The sequence below is a fragment of the Lonchura striata genome, chromosome 2 (genome assembly GCF_050655825.1).
Source record: "Lonchura striata isolate lonStrDom1 chromosome 2, ASM5065582v1, whole genome shotgun sequence".
Classification (NCBI taxonomy): domain Eukaryota; kingdom Metazoa; phylum Chordata; class Aves; order Passeriformes; family Estrildidae; genus Lonchura; species Lonchura striata.
The window spans coordinates 84,611,818-84,622,114 of NC_140704.1; positions in this window are offsets into that span (position 1 = coordinate 84,611,818).

The window sequence follows — 10,297 nt, forward strand, 5'->3', positions numbered from 1 at the left end:
TGAGATTTCAAGCAGAATTGGAGAAAATCACCTCTGTAGTCAGTTCCACTCTACTACCATAGCAGCTGAGCAATGAAATAATTCATTTCAGCAAGTTTCTCAGAAAACAGTAATTCACAGAAACCTATGAAGAATCTAATAATCTCGATCTCAATAATCAGTAGCCAGAACTGTAATGACTACTACAGAAAAAAAAAAGAAAAAAAAAAAGGATTTCAAACTAAAGAAAAAAAAAAAAAAAGGAAAACACAGCATTGTACAAAAGAAGGGGGGAAAAGAAGAAGAAAAAAAAGAAAATAAATGCTCTATGTGATCTGCAAGAAAACAGTCTTGCTGATTTCAAGTATGGTATCCAGCCCAACCCTGAGCATGTGATCCAGGCTCAAAAACATAGTACCTGATAAACTGATGATCCTGAGAGTACTAGTGAACACAAATTTCCAGTCTGCCACTGTGTTCAATCAAGAAAATACTTCCAGGAGGAAAAAAGTCCCCAAGAAGCAACAAAACACAAACACAAAAGCACCCCACATTATTCATGGAATAAAAAACTAAGCTGGTCTTATTTGGCAACAGACAAAATTTCTGAAGCATATTAATATAACTATCCATTTATGGCACATAAAAAGAACAATCCTCTCCTAAAATATCAATATATCAGACAGGCAGAAATTCTGCTTCACTTTTCAATTATTCTGTCATCTTTTCCATGAACTTGACATGTTCTGATGATTCTTCATTGTTTTGCTGTTTTGGAAGATTTTTTTGAGCATAAACCTATAAAAAAGAAGAAAGGAGGAGGAAGAAAGAAGGAAGAAGAAAGAAGACAGTGACGATGACAATGACAACGATGATGCTGACAATGGAGTTTATTTTTGTATTTCTATGGCTATTTTTCTCACCTGAAATATACTTGTTTATTTTAATAAGTGATCAACAACCCCTTCAGACTCTGTTCCACTAATCAAAACAAGTCAACTACTTTTAATTCCACTTTCTTAGGATAGTCTTCTCCTTTGATTAATCTAGTAAACCACAGGCTGCTTTCAGATAAGAATTTTGTTACATGAAAAAGGCTAATCTAAGCATTATATATTATTTCTGAGGAAGTCCTGACATTGTCTCAAATAAGAATTCCAATAATTCCATATTCCCATCAGATGACAGTTTTCTCTCAAAATTCTCTGCTGCCCTGTTTTGCCAAACTTATCTAAAAACAGCAGCACTTCTCACACATGACTCATGGGGACAGCTCAGATGCCTCTCCCAGATGACTGTGCACAGAGATTCCCCTTGTCATCTGTTGTCTCCTTTTGGACAAGTGATCAAACTACAGCAGCTGTTTATGGCTCCCTCTGTGCCTGAGTTTTCATTGTTTAATACCATTCTATTCCTATGTCTCCACAATAGTGACAATCCTCTCCAGCTTTTGTTTCCCTGATGAAATGAATCCATGGCAGCCCATATTTGGTGGTCACTACTGCATCTATTCAACAGGATCCCATTCCCAAGTGTCACCAAAAAATGACCCCTCTCCTTTCTGACAACTGTTAAACTGTCCCTTTTCCTCCAGCTCTTTTTATCCACCTCACAATTCCCTAGCAAACTCTGTCATCCATACCTCCTTTTTTTAATGTACAGAAGTCACATATAGATGCTAAACCTAGACATTCTTTGGATTAGATCCCTTCTCTAAGAAACTGAAAATATTAAAAAAACCTCAAAAGGTGGAATTGCATTTCTCGCTTTTCCCTTTTCACTTTTCTTCAAGATCTTTTCTAAGACAATGTCTGGTACTTAGGTCTACTATCAAGAAGTTTGTTGGTGGGTAATTTTCCAAATTTTCTGGAATATATGTTGATAAACTTCAACAAGTTCTGAAATAGATTTTCCTCCATGAGAAAAAAACAAAAACTGCACCAACTAACCAACCAAGACTGGTTTTGTTATTCTTTAATCCACTTGATAAAAAGAGTTCAAGAAAACCTGGTCAAACACTGAACTTACAAAATGGTATTTGTTACAGAACAGCATATATATGTTACAGAACAGAGATATAGTCTGCATGTTCAAGGATTCAAGGTTTTATTACCTCTTGGTTCCTGCATATTTTTGATTATACAATTTTCAGACTAATGTTGATACAAATATTTTTGGGAAATGCATGAGGATTCATCTAACATTGTTTTTGGCTATATGGACTACAATTACACCTGAATATAAAAAATATTGTGCTTCTCAAAAGATATTTTCTTAAAAAGAAACAAAAGTTTGGTAAAAGAGCTGCAGCATTGTCAAGGATATTCAGGGATGTGTAAGGAAGAGGAACCAAGAGCAACTTAAAAACTCAGAGAAAAATAACTTTACTTTTTCAGGAAAATTCAAATTCAAAAAAAGAGATAGTGAAAATAAAAGTTCATTTCACGAGCCATCGTTAGTTGGCTGCAGGTACTTCTATCTGCCAAAAGTAGTAACTCAATGTGTGTTTATTTTAACAGAAATAGTATTTCAAAGACATTTTACAAAAAGTCTTGCTGAATAGTTAAGGCAATTGTATCAATTGGACAACCTGGACAGAAAAAAAGATTAAAAAACACCAACCAAACAAAAAAATACACCAGAGCTTTGACTTGGTCGCATCTATCAAATGTCACATTCTAAGATATAATGAAATACAGACACAGATACCAAAATTACTGGAGTTAACTGGAATCAATACAGGAAAACCAAAGCAGGCCTTTCCCTCAGTTAATTTGCCCTTCATTGTTCGGTACTGACACTCAGTACGTGAGAGATTTAGATGCCACCACTCTGTTGAAGTGTGCTTTTCCTTTTCTTTCTGAAGTTCTCTACACCATCCTCATGAAACTACATATGAGATCTTAGTCATTACAGGGAATCTTGATTCTCAGCTGCTGTTTGCCTTGAAAGATCTCCCTTTATGAAACATCCGCTAAAACAGATGTCTTCCAGCTTGGACTGAGAGAGCAGGAATGAAGTAACAGCTTGAAAATCACAGTATCCTCATGAAACCTGGCAATACAGACAACAAAGGAGACTGGAAACAAGGTGAGAACTCAGCTAACCATCTGATTTCCAAGCAGATAGTCTGTTATATGCTGCATACAGTAGGTACAAGTCTGAAAATGCATTCATATTATCTGAAAGCACATAGTAGATGTTGCTGACAGGAACCCAAAGTTTTCTAATCATTACGAGTAACCATGCCATGTGATATCAAGGATCAGCTGCAGATAAACTAGAGTACATTTTTGTAGATATCAGTGTTTTCCTTCCTTTTTTTAGCAATGCACATTGCTATCCAATGAAAAATGAAAACGTACCGAAAAGATCAAAAAGAGTAAGACTGATTCAGCAATACAAATCCTCAGCTTTTAAACCCACAGTTTTTTTCAAAGTAGTACACTTTTCTAGACTGCATTGTATGAAGATGCTATGTATCACATATTAGACATCACATGCAACAGAAACAAAAAAGATTGCCCCAGGTTGCCTGAAACTTAAGACAGTTTCTTTAGTATTTAAGCATATACCAAGTCTACCCTGATTCCATGAATCACCGAACACTTCATTATCTCTGAAAGATTCATGTAGATCTGGCATGAACTAGATTCTCCTCCTGCAACAAACTTAGACAAGCAGACTGCAAATATTAAAGTTAAATAATTGTGATGCAACCTAATGCACAAGCATTTAACTCAGTGATTATACATACACTGAAAATAGAGCCCATGATCTCTAAATTCAGACTTAGACACTTTGAGAGCTAGAAGGGGATCTGTTTGTGTATAAGAGCTTTGTCATGTACCTTAATTATTGCACTGCAGAACACAAGTATAATGACCATCATATTCTTAGAAAGAAATTTCTTGAACATCTCTACTTTATATATTAGGGTTAATGACAGAATTAATGAATTGTCTATCACATGATTGTCTAAAATAAAAGATGAAATCTCATAAACAGAATACTATTGAGAATCTCTTTAGTTTACCCAGTAATACAATGACTTATAAAACATGGAATGGTCTGTAAAGTAACAATAAATCAAGCATGTAATGTTACAAGTTTGGCTTACTTTTTCTTTAGTTTACATTCATCCTACTCTTTTCAATTCTAAAATATGATCCAGTTTCAACAAAAATCTGTTCTGAAGGACTGCAAAAATGTTGTATGCTTCATCATTCTGTGCCTATGAATGATTGTCTCCACCTGAAATCCCAAAATTCATGGAAGCAAAGGTCAGTAAAAAAATCCATCTGAATGCACACGCCTTCTTGACTACCTAACCTTGAAATTTATGGAACCAAGGGAGTGTACTAACTTCTTGATGTAAGTGTGATGAGCAGTATGAGCCCCTGTCCTGAATTACAAGAATTTTATTTTGGACAAGGTCCATTTAAACTATTTTTCCTCATGAGTGACCTGTCAGTATAAAACATTCATTCCTTGCATAATTTTACTTCAGTTGGCATTTTCAAATGCTCCTGAGTTTGTAACATCAAAGTTGGAACACTTTCCAGAGTATCATCATTCAGAATGTCATATTGTCTACTCTCAATTTACATCAAAACTGAAATTCCATTTATTCTCACCTTTGATTTCTAGTTCAGGTTTCTACTTTGTTATTTGTTATTTCCCACTGCATGCTGTACCTAATGAATATAAATGGTAAGTTTTGAATTGGACATCTTTTAGTTCTTAATATCATGCTGTTTTCAGATAATAGGCACTCTGTAACTGAACAAAGTAGGGAGGGTTCATAATCTGTATGAGTCTGGACCAGATACAATATGATTGTCCAGGGAAAAGCGGGGACATTAAAGACTGGACAGCTGATCATAACCAGATGGATTATCTAGCTGTGCTTAGCAGCAGGGAAAAATACTTTGAAGGACCCATAAAAATTCCAGCAAAACGGTAATATTTCAGAGTAAATATATATATATATATATATATGAGAACCTTTTTAAATTCTTTTTTCTTTCAGTAGATAGTAATTTAAATTTGCTAACAAAAGAAAAAAGTTGAATTTCTAAGTAGATTCTCTAAAAGTAACTTCCACATGAAGTAAAAGACATATTACAATATGAATATTTTAAGGACTATAGAAATTCAGAGTACCACTTGAGGGTGAAAAATAGACAAAACTTAATTTCCTGCTGAACAGAATATGCCTTGCTTTGGTGAAGAGCTGGAATCAGTCATGGTTCTTGACAATTTGCCAGGCTAAAAAATGTGAAGCAGAATTAAAGAAAACCTAGTTATTTATGATTTAATTATTTCAGGTTGATAAAATGTAGTGCTGATTTAGCAAACCACATTTGAAGTGCTTTGCAAACATTATCTAATTTTTTTTATAAATATGTCTCTCTGTTTTTCATTTTTATTTATGCCACTCTTTGTTTTGGATAAATGTGTTAAATTAAAATTAGCCACCCCAATAAGAGATACCGTAGAAAAAGATATGCAGTAAAATGTAAGAGGATTCAATGTAGCACAGAGCAGATTCTAATATTAACAACTATTATGTCAAAATTCAGGTTTTGAAGGCTGCAGCACTGCAGGGCAGAATATATCATTAAGGCATATCTATGGATGTGGCAGAGAGAGACTACTGGAAGCACTGAAAAATAGCTTCTTCCCTAAAAGAGGTGTGGCCAACATATCTTAGCCAGCCACTGAAGTCAGGTAGGGATACAATCCCAAAAAACACACATGTACAAAATAAAATCTAGGGCTTGAGCAATGCAAAAGCCGCTCTACTTTATAGTTGCTACAAATTCTTCTGCCTAATTAGAGCAGAGCATTTTTTGCCTACATCTCCACACTAAATACCATGAGGTTTCTAATCTGTCATCTTGAAAGACTTGAAAGTTTTAATGAAGTTGGTCTTTCCATGAATTCGTATGTCAGAACAACTACAGATAGAAGAGTCAACATATCCCATGTTAAAAACACAGTATAAGTCCCAGCTGACATAAATTCTTTCAGATCTAAAAATGCATCTGCCCCTGAGACTGGTTTTGTTTCAATAAACAGTTGTGATATTTCTTACGAAGTATATTAAATTAATAATATTCTGTGAAAAAAATATATAAAAATTATTGTACATTTATTTTTCAGATGTTTACTTCCAATTTCTACTAATTTTCAATTATTTTTGCCTTATTTTTCTTTATAGTTTATTTCACTAACCAGGAAGAGAAAAAAAATGCAAGATTTCTGTAATAAATTCCTTGTGATGGATGTAAATTAACAACAAGTTAAAAGGGGGGGGGGGAAGGTATATATTTTCACTCATTTTTAAGTATTCTTTTTCATAATGCAGTTCAGATTTGAATTTACCCTTGTACGTGTCTGCTACCCGTGTGACCAAATAGCTTTTGAGGCAAGCAAAGCTTGCTGGAGCTTTCTTTCTGCTTGTTTTTAACTTGAAAGTTCTCAAAAAACATACCTAATCCTGTCTGGCTAAACATTTAAGTTATGACTCAGGTCTTGATCTGAGCAAACAAGAACTCAGAAAGGAAGAAAATGGTTTATAATCCATTTGCAGGTGTGCTTAAAAAGCAGTCAGTGCTTCACAATGTGTTTAGATGTGTAGGATACTGCTGCAAGTGAAGAGTTGGCTGCTTCAGACCCTGGGTAACACCAATACTATCTGAAAGTACTTTTTCAGTGAGTATTTTGGTGGTTTGGAGCACCTCCAGACAATTCTCCACCTCTGGCTGAATGGTGGTGTCTATATCCACAGGGGTACTGTCTGTACATATGTGGGCATATGTAAATACTGTGTGTACATACATCTGCTCCCCACTGAGACAGGGGTATTGCTCCAGGAGCCTCCTTGCTGAGCACACAGCTACTGACCTGTTAGTGTTGGACTCTTTACATATCTGGCCACCTCCTTCTAATGAGCTGTGAGGGCCAAGGCAGAAGCCCAGCCACCAGATGCAGAGGCCCAAGTGCTTGGTTGTCAAAAGAAAAAATGAAAGACACACTGCATCTAAAATGCTTCTCTCCATCATGTGTACAGGTTACAATAAGAAGTGCATTATGTCAAGTTTGGCTTCTGAACTTATTTTCACTATTTGATAGAAGCAATATCACCAGGATTTGTTGGAACAACTGAAAGTGCCTTCTGGGGAATGGAAGATGTTAAGCACAGCTATAGCATACTTCATTTCATTTTTTTGAGCGAGGAATGCATCTTTCTTATGCTCACCATTGACACAACAGACAGTCTTTATTACTGCTTAGGAAAAAGTCTTAGTAAAAATCTCATTGCCACCTAGACACTTTTTTCTATAACTGTCAGAATGTTCATGATAAATGTGTGACTCCTGATAGCAAGGTACAGCAAAAGAATTTTTCTAGATGCATATATTAATTAGTATACCTCTATCTATGTATGTAACAGACAGTTTAATAAACATATATTGCTGGATATGTTTTTCTATTTCTTTTCATTAATTGATGACCTATGAGAATTCAATTAATTAATAAATATAGCACACAATTTACTTGTTTGTACAATAAAAAGCAGGTCATAAAAACATCACAAGGATAATATCATGAATCTTCAACTATGCCAAGCAGCTTGGGTTTAATTGTATCATAAAACAACCAAGTCTATCTTACAACTGTTTAATTTTCTCACCCTACTTCTTTCTGGAATAATAGTTCAAAGTCTCATTTTGTTAATGAATATATTGTTAATTTTAATCTAAACTTACTTGTGCACAGCATAGAGCTTTTTTATTTTTCCTGTATTAATATTTTCTTCTGGCTTAACAAACTCCTCCATGGTTTTTGGTCCAGAAAGTAGAGAGGTAAGTGAAGGTCACTCACAGAGGGATTAAATGTGTGTCATTCAGTCTTTGTTTAGTGAGCTTATTAAACCAAATTCTGTTAGTCACTGTTTGCAGGAAGTTTTGCCCTTTCTCTGAGTAGTCTCCGTACTCCTTTTAATGCAAATTTCTTTTTCCTGAATGTGGATGATCACAATGTATGTAGGACTCTTCATGATAATTTTCTTCTAGGACTTTATTAATATTTCTTAGTCTCCTGCCAATTCTTCTGATATATTTAATTATATTTCCTTTCTCTGGACCACATCACACTGATAACTTATGACTCATCTTGATGAACTCAAACTTTTCTTTTCCACTGTCATTTCCTTTTCATGAACCTTCCATTTATAGAAGAAAATTCTTTTATCCGTCCATAGTAGCAAGACCTTCTTGTTCTTGCATTTTATACCAATTCCTATTTGCCTTTCTAGTCCTAATTGCTTTTTATTTGACAATATATTCCAAGTCTCACATACTGTAGAGGTCAAAGCCATCTATTTGCAGCTGCCTAGATAACATATTCCTTTTGAAAAGTTACTGCTTCAAGAACTGTTTTTGATACCTTAAAAAATTGAGTTTTTAGTAAAAATCATTTCTACTAGACCCACTTGCACACTTTACTATGTTTCTGTACTTAGAAATCTAAAAATTAGGGGCAAAATATCCTACCAGGTAGGCCACTCCTCTTCCTCCACTGAGGAGATGCCCATTGGGAGGATCTGACCTCCTTAATTTCTCCTGGCATTTCATATGTCGCAATTTCCACTTCCATACCATCCTTCTCATAGTCATCTTACTCCTGCTATTTATTCAACAGTGATTTCCCATCTTTTGCAAAGAGAAGCAGAATGCTGCTTTAACTTAGTCACCCCTGTAGTTATTTTGACCCTTCATCACTGACCAGGATGAGCTCAACTTTGTTTAATCATTTTCTTCCTTAAATTTCTGATCTTCCTGATAGGATTCTTTGATGATCAATATTTTCTCAGGATTTTTTCTAATCCAATTTTCCAGGTTTTTATTACCATCTTGTTTCCAATGCCTTGGTATTTGTTAGGAAGGATGGATAAATATAATTATCCATAAATAATACAGCCAGGATGAGAACAGTCCTCTCTGCTAGCCAGACAATGCCCTTGCCTACGGATGGGTCCAGGGGTCAAGTGCACTGTTCCATCTCACCCCCAAAAGATGTATGGTTCACCCCGCACCTGTAACCCTCCCCTAAGACATCAAGTGCCTGTAACCCCATTGGCCCGAGCCTTGTTCCAGCCCAACTTGAAGCCCCTGATAAGGGGTCTTGGAGGGGCCACACACTCTCTTGGAACTTCCCCTCCTCTTAGAACTTCCCCTCTCATAGAGCACCCTTTTGTCTCTCCCCTCCCCCATCCTCTCAAACCTCGCCATGTGCTATGTCTGGCAGCTCGAGGCAGGACCTTTCCCCATCCCTAATAAACCTTATATCCCAAGAGCAGCCATCAGAGATCTCTTGTCTCCATTCACCTAAACCATCCTGGAGCCAGCAGTGTTCCCTACAGGTATTCAACTAAATCTAGAGCCCTACAGAATTTCTTTTGTGTTTGGCAAAAAACTCCAAGTACTGTAAATGTTTCCCTCACATCCTTCCAGAGCCTTGGACACATTAATCCTCTCAATTTGACCTCAAAATTCCTTTGTAAAACTCAAATCTGTGATTTTGAACTATAAAGAATTATGTAGTAGCCTGGATTTTTAAACTTCTTTTTGATTTAAGCCAAACAACTCCAAGATACTGGTTTGTGTACTTAGCACTTATCAGCCCTTCAGAATAACTTTATTTCTTGACATTGTATCACTCTTGAATGACAAAATTGTTTGGATTTTTCAAACAGAAATGGCATTGTTATTCTTCGCAATAATTTTTTGTGTTATCCATATCTAGGAAATTTAAAGTCTGGTAAGCAAGAAATATAAATACTTGTATTATTTACAAGATAAAGACCCACAGATTAAAGTTCTTTGAATCTTTAGAATATATTTATGTTTTTGCAGTGGTACTAATTGGTTACAATCCTTTCCTGAAATTGATTAATATATTGTTTCAGTGCCTCTGCTCTTCTCTTCCTCCACAGATAGCTCAGTTATGGTTGGGCTATTTCAGTGGGAATATTTTTCCTCAAGAATAACAATTTTTTTTGTTTGTTTTTATAAGCATCTCTTTTTTTTTAACCTTGCATCTACTTTTCTCATTCCATATGGCAGGAAATTCATTTTTCCATTCTCTGGTTCTTCTTTGGATTTAGGACTGGAAGTTCTTTAACAGCAGTCCCCACTAGTAAAAATCCAAACAGATTTGTGATATTTGTAGCAGCCCCTTGTATTTGCCAAATATTACACTTTCAGTTTTCTCTTACAGTCTCTTTGGCACCATTCACCTTTTGGGG